The 18,470-nt window shown below is 43.8% G+C and overlaps 1 protein-coding gene across 1 annotated transcript in view; it reads right to left on the reverse strand.

Annotated features, from left to right (window-relative positions):
- Positions 1-332: 332 nt before the first annotated feature.
- Positions 333-18,470, reverse strand: part of NDFIP2 (Nedd4 family interacting protein 2) — a 200,766-nt gene continuing 182,628 nt past the window's right edge. The window contains exon 8 of the mRNA XM_069205209.1: positions 333-1,837. The gene's annotated coding sequence lies outside the window, so the exon portion shown is untranslated. The remainder of the gene's footprint in view (positions 1,838-18,470) is intronic.

Consider the following 18,470-nt stretch of genomic DNA (forward strand, 5'->3'; position numbering starts at 1 on the left):
CATCAAAGACAGCCAGGATTAGGGATTCATTTTAAACAGACATCTACTTAGGAGGATACAAAGGACGAACACACTGTAGGCCTCTGTCAAAATGGTAAAATACAGTACTCAGTGTGGTGTTCAACTACAGTACCGTAAATTGGTGACTTGAAAAATGATAGAATCTAGATGCTACTGAGGCTCAGGATCCGGGTGGAAGAGTGGGGCTGTACGCCATTTTGCTGCTGCTGCATAATCCGGCTGAATTATACAAAGTATCTCAAATGTTAATACATGTGCCAAACTGAAATAACATCTTTTTAAAAATTAAAAAAACAGAAACACCATTCTGATCAGCAGCAAAAAAAATGCTTTATTTCTGGGGCATGATAAATATATTTAAAAAAAAATTCAGATGAAAATGGGAAAAAAGATTTATATCAACTATTGAACAATACAATTAATAGTGTTATTTTATCTATTTTTTACACACAAAGGTAAACCTTTCACATTTTATTTTAAATGCATTTGCCCCTTTACTATTTCTCAGCGATTTGTTCATGGTAACCAATTTTCTAATGTAACGCTTATATACAGATGTATGTGTAAACACAGTCTAACTTTGCAAGATGCATTACGTATCTCTTCATTCATATAAATTTTAGAACCAAAGCTGTAGAGTCATCAAATGAGTAGAAAATATCTGTTAAGGTGCAATACTATTTGTGGCCATTTGAACATCAGAATTCCAGTTATGACTGAAACCTAAGAGATGAATTACTAAAAATGTTACTTGATGGTAAATACCAGTTAATAGTGCATTGCTTGGATTTCTGGAGTCAAAGCTATACAAAATTATGAAAAAGTGCAAACGCAAACATGGAATCTACTTTATAAAATTATATTAAAAAGTAGCTGACATTTAATAATTTAATTTATAATAAATGACTGAGGTGACAAACGTATCCATTCCCAAATAGTTTCAACTCATTATGTTGCATACGTAGGAGCATGAAGGTGATTAAGAAGTTGAATAGATCCTGTGGTAAGAATTTCATAAGCATTTGCAAGCTTACATGCGAAGATCAGATACTACTCCTTCCTGGCAATTACACTTCTGCCAACCTAAACCTACGAACTTTGGACTAGCAAAAACAAAAAAAAAGAACAATAACCATATAAAATGTACACAAAATCTTAGCTACGGATACATCATCTTAATCAATGAACTTAAAAAGTAATGTATGTAGTCGATATTTACAATGATAAAGTAGAGATTTTATACTTGATCTAACAACTTTTGTAGACAGGTTTTTGCACAGGCTTTTTTTCTTTTATAAAAAGGGGGACCAACATCTAAAGAAGGAAAACTGTTTTAATTGTCTTTTCTACAGTTGCAGTAGACGTAATAAACACTAGTTCATGAGTAGGCAATATGAAAAAACATAGCTGTTAATTAAAAGGTACTTGGTATACATTCATCATCTTTATAAAAAAAAAAATGCCCAAAATAAAAACAGTGGAACATACATGCAATAGGACAGTTTTCCTCTGTCCTGTTTTAGACTGCCCAATTCTAATTTCTACCTTATTATCAATGGTTTGTTCTAGTTTCACACATCTTCAAACATAGCACATATGCAAATGTGCAAGAACATATTTTTTGCAGTACTTATCACACATGACAGAATAAACAGAACTGAAATGTAAGCATAAACCACCCTGTCGCTCTTTGCTGAGGAGTATCTTGAATTTACGATTTTGTCTTCTGGTTTTAGTATGTCTTCTTAATCAGCTGTTTACAGACCATCTGGAGTTTCACATTGATTTTTGGAATGGAATGTTTGGTCAACCTAGCCTGAGGAAAAATGAAGAATGCTCAGTCTACTTAATAATGCAAACAGAATTCTTGTTCGGGGTTACAATGTAATACAAATTAAATCAAAAATATGTCAACACTGATAGACGAGCTTTTAGAACCAGGGATTTTCACAGATTCTGAAATTCAATTTCCCTTAAAATAACGTTTCAACTGGGGAAGGGTGAGCGTGAAGAAAAGCAAAACACACAACCAACCAGTGTAGAACCAACACCTATACATTGTAACAAATATTACTCTGATTAGCTACACTTTCTATTTAACTCCCACCGTCTCTTCCTCACAGTTCCCTATTTTATGTTATCTTTATAATTTCCCTGGAATTGATATAAATTGCACCAAAGCATTGGAATCTGCGCTTATTGCAGCCATCTATTTGAAGTCCCTCATCTCACTGCCATATGTTCATGTTTTACGATTGTCACTCTTTATTTGTGTTCCTTCTTCCATTAAAGCTGCAAGGCAAAGGATAAGAACTAGAATAGAAGAGGTGAAGATAGGAAGGCTTTGGTGATCTGAAGGATTTTCATGAGCCAATGGAAGGGAGAGTGGTGACTTGTGGAACAAATGCTCTCGGAAATAGTTTTCTAGCTTATCTCCACAGTAGCTTGGGTCAGAGACCATGAAGAAGAAACCTTGCATGCACTGCATGCTGTGGAAATGAGCAGTGTATATAAACGCATGATGCGGCTATCTGTGCCATTCAGTTTTCTTAACCCTGGCTTGCCTTTGCTTATGGGACTTGCAGGTTTGAAGATGCGTAGGGACAATTTCTACTAAGGGAAATAACACACCCACCAAGTGTCATGTAGGTTTTGCCAGTGTGAGTGCACAGGATCTGTTGGCAGGGCACCACTTTCACATCGAACAAGTGGGGAAGTAGAGAAACGTTCCTCCCGACATGTCTTGTGCTGTGACATACTCTTCTACTACCAGAGATAACAGTATCAGTATTTACTCTACACGACTGCCTGCGTTTGTCATAGGAACCCATCAATTTTTTATTTATTTTTTCACAGTTACAGGAGGCGTAGTAAGTTAAACAAGAAACTCTAGGAACATGTGTGAAAAGTTCAAAAGTGGAAAAAATCCCCAAAAGCAATATAACCAGAGACCCACTATTAACGGGAAAACAGTAGAGGAATGTTATTAACAGAGTAACACTGTTCATCAAAAGAGAACCAGCACGTAACATTATAAAGAGAGAAAATTGCATGCCAAGAATGTCAAATGATAAATTAAGTAATTTATTATACATTCTGTACAGCTGCTAATGAACGAGTGTGTGTGAATATGGGCCCTATATTCTAGACCTTACACAAGTAACAATTTAGATTAGGGTATACCAATAACATAGGTCCTCAAAAATACCACTGACCCATCTGGGCTGGTAGGCAGAAACATGACTATGGACTTTTAGGATGATTATCTGCCGACAGTTTCCTTTCTTTTAAAAACCTTACTGTGAATAGAACAAATTGAAAATAGACTACCCAAATCCTAACCACATGTAATTTAAAACCAGTCACACTCAGTCTATCTGAATAACAAACGCAAATGGTCTTCAGGCAACGCAATCATAAGGGATCATGATCTTTATGACACAAAAAGACCTCACAATATAGCTCAAGAAGCCTGTTGGGTACTGCACAACCCACCCAACATGGGTCACGACCCGATGACGAAGATGTCACTTTGGTGTGTGAGGGTCAGTGCATCCTGAAAAGGATACTTCTTGTACCTTTAATAGTCACTCAAAGGAAGATTCTCCTTAAAACGCCATTTACAGAGCGTCATTCAATATGACTTAAGTTTATATATGTAGAAGGATGTGTAATGAACCCAAAAAATCCTCTACCGCCCCTTGTTTTTTGTATAAATAGAACCCATTTTCCCAATTCCTCCTTCAACTCTATGTCCCTCTACCATACAATAAAGAACGTATTCAAAACCTCTTATATTGTTAACCCACTCCTGTCCCCTGCTAACCTCCATTAAGCTCAGAATTAGCAGGAAAAACGTGATCCACAAAATTCAAATCTATCTCCTTAATCTAAAACTCCATAACTCCAGACCATAAATGGTGTGAACCAAGGAATATCATCCAGCTCATCCACATGTTTTTCAATGTGCACTAAACAAATTTATAATGGGGCCAATTCACAACAGCACCCTTGAGCATGTGAAGTAGTACTCCAGCTATACTACTTACTTTACTCTTAAATGCCTTTGACAGTTTAACCCAAAACATACTATATGGCAATTTTCATGTATAGTTAGTACAAATAGAGATTACTGTACCCTCTGTACTATCACTAACAGGGAGTTGGACACTGCAGGGTCAATTCACAAAGTAGGTCAAGTGGTACTACACTAGTACTACTACACATTCATCTACAGTAATGGGCCTCTGTGAATAGGTTTGATGGTATGCATTGGATTGCATTGCTTAAAACTTTAATAATGGCTGTATGTAGTCTCAAGCATAAAAAGATTGGTGGCAAAAACTGTCTAAAATAAAAATCTTAATGTAATAATTGAGAACCATTGTTTATAGCAGATAACTAATCACTAAAATATGCAAATGTGGACCGTAAAGTTCCAGAAACTGGGGTTTGTAAAAAGTAATCTTGAGGATCTTGAAGTTGGTTGGTATAGTTGTGATAAACCCACTTCAATGTTCAGACCTGAATAAAAGCTAAATCATTTTGAAAAATAATCAATATTAAAGGGTTGTCTGCTCTGGTAGGAGCTAAATATTTCCTTACACAAGAGAATTCAATTAGTGGAGAACCCAAACAATCTCACAGACTTCCTTTGGAGCAGACAGCAAAACTACATGGCCAGACTGTGAAGCCTGTATGTGCCTGGACTGCACCCAGTGCCAGGAACCCTGGCTCTCCCACCAGCCACTGCTACTCCAGAACTGAACTCACCGCCCGACCACCCAGCAGGAAATGCTGCTGCGCCTCTCCTTGCTAAACTGCAGGACCCTTCACCTGCCACCATTGCCGGTTCACCGGCAGTACCAACCCTCCAGCTTACTCTAACACTGCCACCCCCCCCCCCAAACCACCATCCCGCACCAACTGCACTGCAACCTGCTCAACGTACGCTCCCTCTGGATGCATGTGATCGAGATATGGGATACCGTCACCACCCTCGCTCCCAACATCGTATTCCTCACAGAGACCTGCTTCAAAGCTACCTCAGCACCTGACATCGCCACAGTCACAGCCCACTGTTACAAGTTCATCCACCGCACCAACAAACCTGGAGGCGGAATCGCCATAATTCACAAAGAAACCTTACACCAGTGGTTCCCAACCTGTGTTCCAGGGACCCCTGGGGATCCGTGAGGCCTCATCAGGGGGTCTGCAACTGCTTGGAAAATTACTAATTTCACTAATGACTCAGTAGAGGATCCCCAGTTTCCAATAATGATTCAGTGGGGGTCCCAGAGTTCCAGTAATGATAAAGTGGGGGTCCACAGAAGTCAAAAGTTTGGGAGCCACTGCCTTACACTGTACCACCACGACTGACATTGACACACAAATCAAGGAACACCTCAACTTCCAGTTTGGCTTAGACGACAAAACTACCATAAAAGGCACCCTCGCCTACAGGCCCCAGGACCAAGACCCAGCTCAAATACTCACCACCCCTTACACATCGCATGACACACACTGGGCTCCATCTTCACATCCAGCAACAAAGTCAAATACAGTCACATCACCAAAATCACTTGCTCTGGCCACTCCATCATCACCTACACCACAGCTCCTAGCTGCGCCGCCAGACCACTGCACACCTCCCATCGGAGCTGGAATAAGGTTTCCGAGAGCCAGTGGATCGACGCCCTCAACTCTCACCACCCAGACACCACAGCGGACACCGAAAAAGTTGTCGAAAACTTCACTACCTGGATCTCAGGCTGCGCAGACGCAGTTATCCCACCCCAGCAAACCAGCCAAACATAACAGATCCGCCAAACACTAGACAGCTGGCATACACTGGAACTCAGAACCACAAAACACAAGTCTAAATAACTGGAGATGAGAAGATGGCATTCCACCATGCATCCCAACGACCAAACCACCTTCAAGTACACACTCAGTCAATACCAAAAATGCCTGTAAGGCACCAGAAAACACACCTTGGCCACCCACACAGAAGCCAGTTCCAACCACGGCAAAGAACTTTTCAACATTGTTAAGGAGTTCTCCAACCCATCAGCAAAGAAAAACAGCACCACCAGATCTCAGGACCTATGCGACTCCCTCGCCGACTACTTTCATGACAAAATATCTGCCATTTACAAAACCTTCACACCCTAACCCACCACCACCATCAGTCTTCTTGACTCCACAGACAACTCCACCAACAACAATCACCAACTGGAACCTGCTCACCACGCAAAACACCACTGACATCATGAGCTCCATCCATTCAAGATCCTCCATGGACCCATGCCCTCGCCACATGTTCAAAGTTGGCACCATCAGCAACAAACCCACGGACATCCTCAACACATCCATCACCGCAGCCATATACCCTGAAGAGTGGAAAAACGCAAGAATCAAACCCCTCCTCAAGAAACCCTGCGCTGACCCCAATGAACCCAGAAACTACCATCCGATCTTCCTGCTTCCCTCTCCAGCAAAAGTAATAGAAAAAGCTGTAAACCAACAACTCACAGCATACTTAGAAGACAACAAATTGGGGTACATCCCAATCCAGTTTCCGCTCCGATCACAGCACTAAATCTGCCCTGATGGCCACCGTGGACAATATCAGAAACCTCCTTGACCAAGGACATTTGGCTGCCCTTCTCCTCCTTGACCTGTCAACAGCCTTCAACACAGTCTCCCAACACACCCTGCTCAAGAGGCTCCACCAGATCCCCATCAGAGGAAATGCCCTGAAATGGATTGCCTTTTTTCTATTCGACAGAAATCTGTGAGTCCTACTCTCTCCTTTCACCTGAAAGCCCAGGACATCATCTGCGGCGTCACCCAGGGATCATCCCTCAGCCCCACCTGCTTCAATACCTGCATGACCGTCTTGACCGACATCATCAGAAACCCCGGACTAAACATAGTCTCCTATGCAGACAACACACAGCTCATCCTCGCGCTATCCAAAGACCTTTCCACTGTGAAGGCCAACTTCCACATCTGCATGAACAGCATCGCCAACTGGATGAAGAACAACTGTCTCAAACTCAACACCGACGAAACAGAAGTTCTGCTGTTTCGGAAATGCCAACTCACCTTGGGATGACTCCTGGTGGCCCACCGACCTTGGGCCCCTCTACATCCCAACGAACCATGCCCGAAACCTAGAAATCTTAATTGACAATAAACTCAACATGAAGAATCAGATCAATGCAGTCTCCTCTTCCTGCTCCCTTACCCTCAGCATGCTCCACAAGACCTTCAAGTGGCTCCCAACCACCACTAGAGGAACCACCACACAAGCCCTCATCACTAGCCGCCTAGAATATTGAGACACTTTTTATGCTGGACACATGACACAAATCACAAAAAAAACTTCAAAACCTTCCTAACTCAGCAGCCAGTCTTATCTTGGACCTGCCAAGACCAACCCACACCTGCCCCCACCTAAGGAACTTTCACTGGCTCCCCATATACAAATGATGCCAAATCAAGCTGGTGACATACGCCTATAAAGCTCTGCATAACCAAGGACCTTCATGCCTCAATAACCGTCTAAACTTCCAAAGCTTCATCAGACACATCTGCTACGCCTCGCTCCCCGCAGCACCTATGAGGGCCACACCTTCTCCTACATCACAGCGTAATCCTGGAACAGCCTCCCTGTCGAACTAAGAACATTTCCCTCCATCCAGGAATTCAGAAAAAGTCTCAAGACCTGGCTGTTCGACTGAGGCCCCATGCAGAAAACCTCAGCACCTGGATACCCTCAGAGGTGGTAAGTGTGCTCAACAAATTCTGTTGATTGATTGACTGATAGAATCACTAAGTTAGAAATGTTGATGTGTCAAATATGTCAAGTGCAGGTAACGTGGGGTGACTGAAGCTTCATGTAAGCAACTGACTTCCTCCGGAGTAACTAAGGCTTCATACTCTGTGCTAATTATTTCAAATTAATGGGAGTAGCACAGAATGTCAGATTTCACACACCTATGGCAGTGATGCTTAGAATAAAACATACCACTAATCTCAGAGATGCTAGTATATAACATATGAATGTCCCATGCCCAGATGAAGGTGATGGAAATGTTTCTAAGGCAGGCATCACAACTACACCTGAATACCAGTGTGTGTGCGCACACACACACACAAAATATGGTATTAGGGGATGGAGTCAGCCTTATGTTAGAAGGGTTCCTTCTCTTATTTCAGAGAATTGACTAGGTCAGACAAATCTCTTATAGTCGTATGTTTATAAAAAATATTTTTGACACAAACTGGCTAAGTCGGCAGATTGACTGTTAATCTCCCTTCTTTAAGTAAACCCACCACAAGAAATACACAAAATGTCTCTAATCTAATAAAGTCACCTTTCCCAAATCAAGTTAAGATCTTGTTTGAAGATCAACAGAACACCTAGGCACCTGTAAGGGTTCCAAAAGCATATTTACAACACAGGAGTGTAGAATTAAAAAAATATCTACTTGTCCATGGGACATGTTTCATAAATCTGCTTGTCCTGTAAAAACGTCCACTTGCCCCTTTGGTGCAACATAGTGTGGCAATAAATTATGGCAGAAATTTCATGATAAAAGAGCTCTGATAATATTCTCTCTGATTTTGCCAGGACTCATACTATAGTAGGTTTTAACTTCTAGAAATTCCTGCATTCAAATGCGCTTTGAAGTCTGTGCAAACATACTAATTTGCATCCCTTAGCGGTTTTCACCAGATCTTCTCCAATCTCTTCCCACACTGGCAAAGGTTGGAAATTCACGCCTCACAAGGGCAGAAATAAATCTTCTTCCGTGGTGTGAAAAAAGTGATTGGAGGGAAAGTGAACTTGTATGCGCTCAACAGATTTTTGCCCAAGCAAAATTACACGTGCATATTTGCTCATGCTAAAATGCTGTCCCCAATATTTTCTAGGAGTACGATTTCCTGGCCGACTTCTGTAAATTGTTGTGAATCATAAAAGCTGTACCTCTGAACTAATGCATGAGCATATATCAAGAGTGTGCTTTTGTGACTTTATTTAAGAATTGGACCCCTAATAAGGTATAACCAAGACATTTTGTTTTTATTAAAATTCTCTCTCTATCTTTCTTCTTTCTACCTCTCATCAGCATTATGCTCTTTCACAAGGAGCATATTGGCACACAAAGTAGTTTTGTCAGTGCCAGAGACTACTGTGGCAATGTGTGCTTTTTCAGACCAAAATATAGTATTGCTTTTGCTAATGTTTGTATAATGGTGAAGGCATTTCAGCTCCAACAGTTTAAAAAGAAAAAGAAAAAAAAAACATGTCAAAACAAGACACATAATGACAAAACCAAAAAGCTGACCACCAATGTCAGACCTATTGGCTTTGCCAATGATTGTAATGCTTTATTTTATTTTCATGTTTCCCATAATTTTGTTGAAACTGGTTGTACTGATTTCCCATAATCGTAGATGATGCATAAGAGAAATCGCACCTAAAATTTCACAGTAGTTAAGCAAAACGTTTTCTTCGTAGTTGCATTTTTGTGATCATTTAATTTAGAAGCAAAAACTCATTGAACAAGTTACTTACCTTTGGTAACAAATTATCTGGTGGAGACATATTCTAGTTGCAGATTCCTTACCTTATAAATTTCTCAGGTGTCAGACTGGATCCAGAGATTTTTCTTCGAGCAGTACCCCTTGAGGAGGCCATGAGGCCCGGCAGACTCAGAGTCATTCTCACCAAAACCCAGGACAGGGGCTGAAACGTCAGTATCATAGGCTGAATATCCTGGACTCGCCTCTCAGGAGGATAACCCCTAAGCTGCACTGTGTCCAGAACAGCTCTGATGAAACGGAGCATCTGCGAGGGAGTCAGGTGTGACTTTTACACATTTATATTGAACCTCAATGAATGCAGGAGGTCCACTGTAGCCTGGAAGTGGGAGAAGACAGCCTGGGGAGAGCCCACCTTCAAGAACCAGTCTTCGAGGTAGGGGTAAGACTGAAAACCCTAGCCAGCACAAATGAGCTGCGACCACCGCCATCACTTTCCTGGACACCCAAAGGGCGCTGGTAAGGCCAAAGGGGAGCAAGGTAGACTGAAAGTGCTTGTGACCTACCACAAACTGCAAGTAACACCGGTGAGCAGGCAAGACGGGAATGTGAAAGTAGGCGTCCTGCAGGTCCAAAGCTATCATCCAGCCTCCAGAGTCCAGGGCAGGTAGGACCTGAGAAATAGTGAGAATTTTGAATTTCTCCTTTCTGAGGAAGAGATTGAGGGACCAGAGGTCTAGGATAGGGCGAAGGCTCTTGCACTTTTGTGGCACCAGAAAGAAGCGGGAATAACAACCACAACCTAGTTCTGGCCACTGGCTTCACTCAATTCCTGAGCCCAGTCCACATCAGGGTCATCTGGCAGGTATTCTAAAGGGCCCAGAAACCCCTCCATACTCTTATCATACCTGTACCCATAGGCATAAGGGTCAGGATGCAACCTTGGGAGCAAGGTCCCAATCTAAGTCAAAATTGGTGTGGGCGACGTTGTTCCAGCTCTGGATCGGAGTCAGGAATCAGTATGGCGAAGTCAGGAATCAGTATGGGGTCGACATCGATAGTGGTCCTGACCGACATTGAAAGCACTGCCTTCTGTACCAGCACAAGGGAAGGCTGGGATAGCATGACTGGCATCAGTGTGGGTCCGGTAACAGATCCTGGGGTGCCTGCCGGAGCCAAGGCCAAAACTGCTGGCGCAGAACCCAAGGAGGCCCTCGCCAACTCTACTGGGCCCAAAGGAGTCAGAGGAGGGTCAGACTGCCCAAATATGAGGAGCATAGTCTTGTAAAAGTCTCTGATTTGGGCAAGGGTGGCTTCGGCTCCTGGAAACTCGGGTAGGTGCAGAGCCGACCTAGGAGCAGGCTCTGAGGATGGAGACCTAGAGCGACAACGTTCCTCCTGCGTCGCATTGTTCGAGCGACAGGGTGAAGCCGAAGAATGTTCGTTCTTCTTCGACAACTTCTTCTTGTGACCCGAATGTCCTGACATTTTGGAGTGGGACGAGGACGAGTGGTGATAGCTCAATGAGCGGTCTTGTGACCTTCCTCTCAATTGAGACCAGGAGCGACGTGGAGCCAAGCGCTGGGCCACAATGAGTTTTGGGGACCGCTTGCTCAAAGCCTTCTGGTTCATGGCCTGGCACTCAGAGCACAACTTCGGGTCATGGTCGCACTCCAGATACAAGAAGTGCGGATCAGTCACCGACACCATGCAGTGACAGGAGTCACACGGCTAGAATCCGGTCTTTCGGGACAACATGATGATCACCAGGTGGTCAAAAAACGTCAAAAAATAATCTAAAAGTTAGTAAAAAACCGACTGAGGTTAGCTCTTCTCTGAATCTGTGTGTAGACTGGCACAAAAAGAAAAGAACTGACGTCAGCACGCTGGGGTGGTGCCTATATACAACCGCAACTTCATCACAGCGACCACAATGCCAACGACCAACGCAGAAGGAACAACACCATCTGACGGCACACAAGGGTACTGCTCAAAAAAATATACGGATCCAGTCTGATGCCTGGGGGAAAGTCTAAGATAAGGAATCTGCAAATAGAAGTCTCTAACAGATAACCCTGCTTTCAACTACTGCAAATATTCACATCTAGTTACAGAGCATTCTGGGAGCATTATACGCAGCCTCATATAGTTGCATTTTCCAAACGTGTGTACACATTTTTATAGTGGGAGCAATGTCAGCAGGCAGTCCGAGCTTACAACATTTTCTTAGAGCGCTCACCCTAATACTAAAGGCTTTGCATTAATGAAGCATAAATGCAGGTTCGAACCACATTAACATAAGGACACAAATATTACTTTAACTGCAGACAGTGCCCTTCCCCGATGTGGTACTGTAAACTGGCAGTCAAAGAATTTTTGCTGCATGAGGTTGAGCCTACTTGTCCTAAGGGAAAAATAAACATGAAAACTTGTTGTCCTTGACCCCAAACAATATGTCCTGGGAGTCGGGCTGCAGGAATTCCACAACCCTGCAACATATTTTTTTTATTTTAAAAAGCATTACATAAATGAACGCATGAACAGGAAAAGCAACTTTTCCTCAAAAATTCTGAAATTGTTTTATTGAAAATATAAAATCAATCGATTCAGTTAAGTACTAACCATTTTACAGAACACCTGACTATATGTAATATTTTTAACTTGAAAAAGATATGGAAAAATGGGCATCCAGAAAGGTTGCATAAAAAGCCATACATAGAGTCAACAGTGCACAGAGCCTTTATGAAAGCTTGAAGCTCACAGTATCCCCATCATGTAGTGCAGTGTCAGCTGGCAGTTTGTTTTTTAAGGTAACCCATAGGAAGTATCTTGGATAAAAAGAAGTCCCATCTATTCTCTTGAAAATAAGGTTTGGTGGTGGGATGTTTGTGGATTCCGAGACAATACACATGACAGAGAACTAGAATTACATAACTCTACAGAATTGATTAGAAAGGGAATCAGAAGCAATGCAAAAGTGGCCGCCCAAAAATATCTCTAATGGGGATATTTCCCATGAGAGTTGCAGTAGCTGCCTTGCCTCTCTTACATCGGGCTGAATGCTTACTAGGCAAAGGTGTGGGTTCAGCATCTTATATCAAATAATGACATCGAACACTATGCATCGTGGTATGTTTGCTTTGTAGAAGGCATACCAGAAAGGACAACCCCATAATTAGCAAATAAACTATGTATAAAGTATGGTGAGACCTTTCCATAAGGAAGAAAGGGTCTGGGGAAGAATCTGTGGGCACAAAAAATTGATATAACCTTAAGGAGGAAGGAAAGGAAGTCCTTAGGGATCCCTTATTCCCATGGAACATATTTTAAACTTATAGTGTGTATGGAGTTTGAAGCTCACTCACTTTTTCCATGAGGTATTCACAAGGTTAGATTTGTGCATGGTTTCAAAGGAAGGACCCATTAGCTTGATAAGCCAGTTTTCAGTTCTTAATAAGAAGAGGGTCTTCAATCAGAAGGTAAAAACAATCATTAGGCTTTTCATTAAATATCTGATCATAGGAATGGTGAAGAGAGGTGCCAAGGATGGACATTTTCTATAAGCAGTGGTAGCATCCTAATGCACATGTATAGAAGAAAACTCAAGGTCAGATTTTAGCCAAAACACAAGGTAAAGCAGTACTATCTCTTCATAGCTTGTTCTCGAGTCCGCTTGTTTTTAGAGACACCAGATGAAAAATCTCTTCCACTAAACGGCGTAGGAGGAATGAGTGAAAGAATGTTTGAACTCTGTCAGGATGTTGTGATGCTATTTAGATTTAGCCATCATTTGACCATCCAATCCATTTTGTGCAAGTGACTCCATTCTGTGCCTTCTTGCAGCTGCAGGACAGCGACAGTATTTTTCCTTACAAAACATGTTTTTCTCTTCACCTGCGAAGAGTCGGACAGTACTGGAACTTATTATGTGGGATGCAGACCAGAGACGAGTTCACAAGGCAGAGACTGTATCAGAGGAACAAACATTGGGAGCCTGGCCAGGTTCAATGGGAAGTACAGCCAGTATTTAATTTCATAAAAGAGGGGACGGGGGTTCCTAGAACCCTCTTCTTGAGATGATTTAAGGTGTAAAAGACAGGGAGACCTGGAGGTAGGACAGGAACTCGCCTGTAGAGCGGACTCACTGCCCAGGATCTGATTTGTGATCCTTAATCGGGTCTCCTGCCTTTGCTGATTGTAGGAAGTTGGCTCTGTATGCACTATTTCAAAGTAAGGAATCGTATGCACAGAGTCCAAGGGTTCCCCTTAGAGGTAAGATAGTGGCAAAAAGAGATAATACTAATGCTCTATTTTGTGGTAGTGTGGTCGAGCAGTAGGCTTATCAAAGGAGTAGTGTTAAGCATTTGTTGTACATACACACAGGCAATAAATGAGGAACACACACTCAGAGACAATTCCAGGCCAATAGGTTTTTGTATAGAAAAATATCTTTTCTTAGTTTATTTTAGGAACCACAGGTTCAAATTCTACATGTAATACTTTGCATGAAAGGTATTGCAGGTAAGTACTTTAGGAACTTGGAATAATCACAATAGCATATATACTTTTCAAATAAAACACATATAGCTATTTTAAAACTAGACAGTGCAATTTTCAACAGTTCCTGGGAGAGGTAAGTATTTGTTAGTTTTTGCAGGTAAGTAAACCACCTACGGGGTTCAAGTTTGGGTCCAAGGTATCCCACCGTTGGGGGTTCAGAGCAACCCCAAAGTTACCACACCAGCAGCTCAGGGCTGGTCAGGTGCAGAGTTCAAAGTGGTGCCCAAAACACATAGGCTTCAATGGAGAAGGGGGTGCCCCGGTTCCAGTCTGCCAGCAGGTAAGTACCCGCGTCTTCGGAGGGCAGACCAGGGGGGTTTTGTAGGGCACCGGGGGGGGCACAAGTTAGCACAGAAAGTACACCCTCAGCAGCACGGGGGCGGCGGGGTGCAGTGTGCAAACACACGTCGGGTTTGTAATAGGAATCAATGGGAGACCAAGGGGTCTCTTCAGCGATGCAGGCAGCCAAGGGGGGGGCTCCTCGGGGTAGCCACCACCTGGGCAAGGGAGAGGGCCTCCTGGGGGTCACTCCTGCACTGGAGTTCCGATCCTTCAGGTCCTGGGGGCTGCGGGTGCAGGGTCTATTCCAGGCGTCGGGATCTGAGAGTCAGGTAGTCGCGGTCAGGGGGAGCCTCGGGATTCCCTCTGCAGGCGTCGCTGTGGGGGCTCAGGGGGGACAACTTTGGTTACTCACAGTCTCGGAGTCGCCGGGGAGTCCTCCCTGAAGTGTTGTTTCTCCACAAGTCGAGCCGGGGGCGTCGGGTGCAGAGTTGCAAGTCTCACGCTTCTGGCGGGAAACGCAGTCGTTTTAAAGTTGCTCCTTTGGAAACAAAGTTGCAGTCTTGGGTGAACAGGGCCGCTGTTCTCGGGAGTTTCTTGGTCCTTTTAGAGCAGGGCAGTCCTCTGAGGATTCAGAGGTCGCTGGTCCTGGGGAGAGCGTCGCTGGAGCAGTTTCTTCAGAAGTGGGGGGAGACAGGCCGGTAGAGCTGGGGCCAAAGCAGTTGGTGTCTCCGTCTTCTCTGCAGGGTTTTTCAGCTCAGCAGTCCTCTTCTTCTTAGGTTGCAGGAATCTGAGTTCCTAGGTTCAGGGGAGCCCTTAAATACTAAATTTAAGGGCGTGTTTAGGTCTGAGGGGTTAGTAGCCAATGGCTACTAGCCCTGAGGGTGGGTACACCCTCTTTGTGCCTCCTCCCAAGGGGAGGGGGTCACATTTCTATCACTATTGGGGGAATCCTCCATCTGCAAGATGGAGGATTTCTAAAAGTTAGAGTCACCTCAGCTCAGGACACCTTAGGGGCTGTCCTGACTGGCCAGTGACTCCTCCTTGTTATTCTCATTATTTCCTCCGGCCTTGCCGCCAAAAGTGGGGCCGTGGCCGGAGGGGGCGGGCAACTCCACTAGCTGGAGTGCCCTGTGGTGCTGGAACAAAGGGGGTGAGCCTTTGAGGCTCACAGCCAGGTGTTACAGCTCCTGCCTGGGGGAGGTGATAGCATCTCCACCCAGTGCAGGCTTTGTTACTAGCCACAGAGTGACAAAGGCACTCTCCCCATGTGGCCAGCAACATGTCTCAAGTGTGGCAGGCTGCTAAAACAAGTCAGCCTACACGGGTAGTTGGTTAAGGTTTCAGGGGGCACCTCTAAGGTGCCCTCTGGGGTGTATTTTACAATAAAATGTACACTGGCATCAGTGTGCATTTATTGTGCTGAGAAGTTTGATACCAAACTTTTCAATTTTCAGTGTAGCCATTATGGTGCTGTGGAGTTCGTGTTTGACAGACTCCCAGACCATGTACTCTTATGGCTACCCTGCACTTACAATGTCTAAGGTTTTGCTTAGACACTGTAGGGGCACTGTGCTCATGCACTGGTGCCCTCACCTATGGTATAGTGCACCCTGCCTTAGGGCTGTAAGGCCTGCTAGAGGGGTGACTTATCTATACTGCATAGGCAGTGTGAGGTTGGCATGGCACCCTGGGGGGAGTGCCATGTCGACTTACTCGTTTTGTCCCCACTAGCACACACAAGCTGGCAAGCAGTGTGTCTGTGCTGAGTGAGGGGTCCCCAGGGTGGCATAAGATATGCTGCAGCCCTTAGAGACCTTCCCTGGCATCAGGGCCCTTGGTACCAGGGGTACCAGTTACAAGGGACTTACCTGGATGCCAGGGTGTGCCAATTGTGTAAACAAAAGTACAGGTTAGGGAAAGAACACTGGTGCTGGGGCCTGGTTAGCAGGCCTCAGCACACTTTCAATTCAAAACATAGCATCAGCAAAGGCAAAAAGTCAGGAGGTAACCATGCCAAGGAGGCATTTCCTTACACTGATCGAGTGTTCCCCAGTCACGCAGGTAAGGATGATTTCATGGTGATGTATTCTAAATCTTAATTATTTAGGTCATGAATAAATGCTCTGTTGATGTATTGCACATTTCTTTTTATGTCTTGACAACTTGATATATGCATTTATCTTTGTATGTACACATGTTCTGCTGCATTTGAGTTATATGCGTATTCTCATATATATGTATGACTTTTATTTGATATCTGAGGAGTGCCTTAAAAACTTTGTTATTTTAACATTGCTCTCATGCATGGTGCAGTTGTTTGATACAAGAGCCTCAGGAGTGATGTGAGATGTAGGAGATGCACCAAAGTTTTGTATACTCAGTACTGACCCCACTGTAAAGGAGCATTTTAGGGGTTATCAGGGCAACAATCAAATCACCTTGTTCCAGTTGGCAGTTACTGGGTGCAATCAGCAATCATAGGTATCCTACTGAGTCAGACTGGCACCAAAATGGTAAGCCCTGGTATACATTGAGAGATGCAATGCAGAGAATCAAGGAAGATGGTATGAAACCGCCATTTTTCTGGGTGATGCCTACCGTTTGTTAGATGGACCGTTGACAGTGTCAGTGCGCAACAAAATAATCTGTTTAGCCCCCCCACCTACAAACATGCGATAATGACCCTATTAATCAATAAGACAGGTAAACCTTTAAAAGATGTACTGGAGGCAGTCCGTGAGTTATGAGTGGATAAAACGTGAGAGAGCCTCTCGGTCTGAGAGCGGTACAGGTAACAATAGGGTATCTAAGAGAGATCTGTTCATGGCATTGTTAAAGGATGGTGTGAAGAAAGAATAGATAGATGGAATAGATATCAAGAGTCTGTGGGAAATGTATTGAATGCAAGGGTTGGACAGAAAGGAGGGGCGCAGCAAAGTAAATAAGCAGGATAATAAGCATGGCAAGTCATAAGTTAAGTAGGAAGGCAGCGAGGGAGAGAAAAGTAGACCCTCAAAGGTGAAGGAGGAGGAGGAAGATATGGACACTGACTGGTTAATTGAGGAGAACAGGGGAGAAGAGGAGTCTCCTTACTGGTATGAAAGCATATACCCGGATTTGACCTGGGCGAAAGTCAACAGGTTGAAATCAGATTAGAAAATAGGCCAAGCTCAGGGATTGAAAAGATACAGAGACATAAAGGGACTTGGTATGTGACATTTGATTTTGCCAAATGCTTTTTTTTTCTCCAATATACCATTGTCCCCTGGGAATCAAGAGCGTTTTTGTGGAACAGGGGACAATTTAGATTTTTAAAACCGTCTCTGGGCTATGTACAACGCCATACTATCTGTCACTGCTAGTGGCAGAACACCTTGATGATGTACCTGTCATTTCAGGGGTGCAGCTTTCTCATATTGATGACGTGATGGTGCAGGGAGAAACACAAGAAGAGGTGCAGATGCAGCTGGACAGGAAGGTGGAACATTTGCAAAGCAAGGGGTGGGAGATAAATACCAAAAAGGTAGAAGGACCATCCCAAAGTGTGAAGTTCCTAGGAATTCAGAGGATTCAGGGACATAGAGAGGTGTTGCCGCAGGTGAGATAAAATAAACTGGAATTTGCTACACCGCAGGAAACTCAGCGGTTCATTGGATTGCTTGGTTTTTGGAACAGCATATCCCTCACTTGAGTTGGATTTTGTCTCCTTTGTACAAAGTGACTCAAAAGAAACATCAGGTTGAATGGGGAGAGCAGCAGCAATGTATGTTTGGATTGGCAAAGGAGGCGATTCAAGAGGCTTCACACTTGTGGCCAGTACAGGAGGAAGACATTGAGTTACATGTGATAATTCAGGGGCAGGGAAGAGAGAGGGTGCCCCTAGGATTCTGGACTAAAACGTTACCAGATGCTGGAGAGCGGTACACTACATTTGAAAAGCAGTTTCTGGTGTGTTACTGGGCTCTAGTGGATACTGAGCAGATGACAAAAGGGCACAATGCGATTCTGAGGCCCGAGATCCTGATAATGCAGTGGGTGATGAGTTCACCCAA

The sequence above is a fragment of the Pleurodeles waltl genome, chromosome 8 (genome assembly GCF_031143425.1).
Source record: "Pleurodeles waltl isolate 20211129_DDA chromosome 8, aPleWal1.hap1.20221129, whole genome shotgun sequence".
Lineage (NCBI taxonomy): Eukaryota > Metazoa > Chordata > Amphibia > Caudata > Salamandridae > Pleurodeles > Pleurodeles waltl.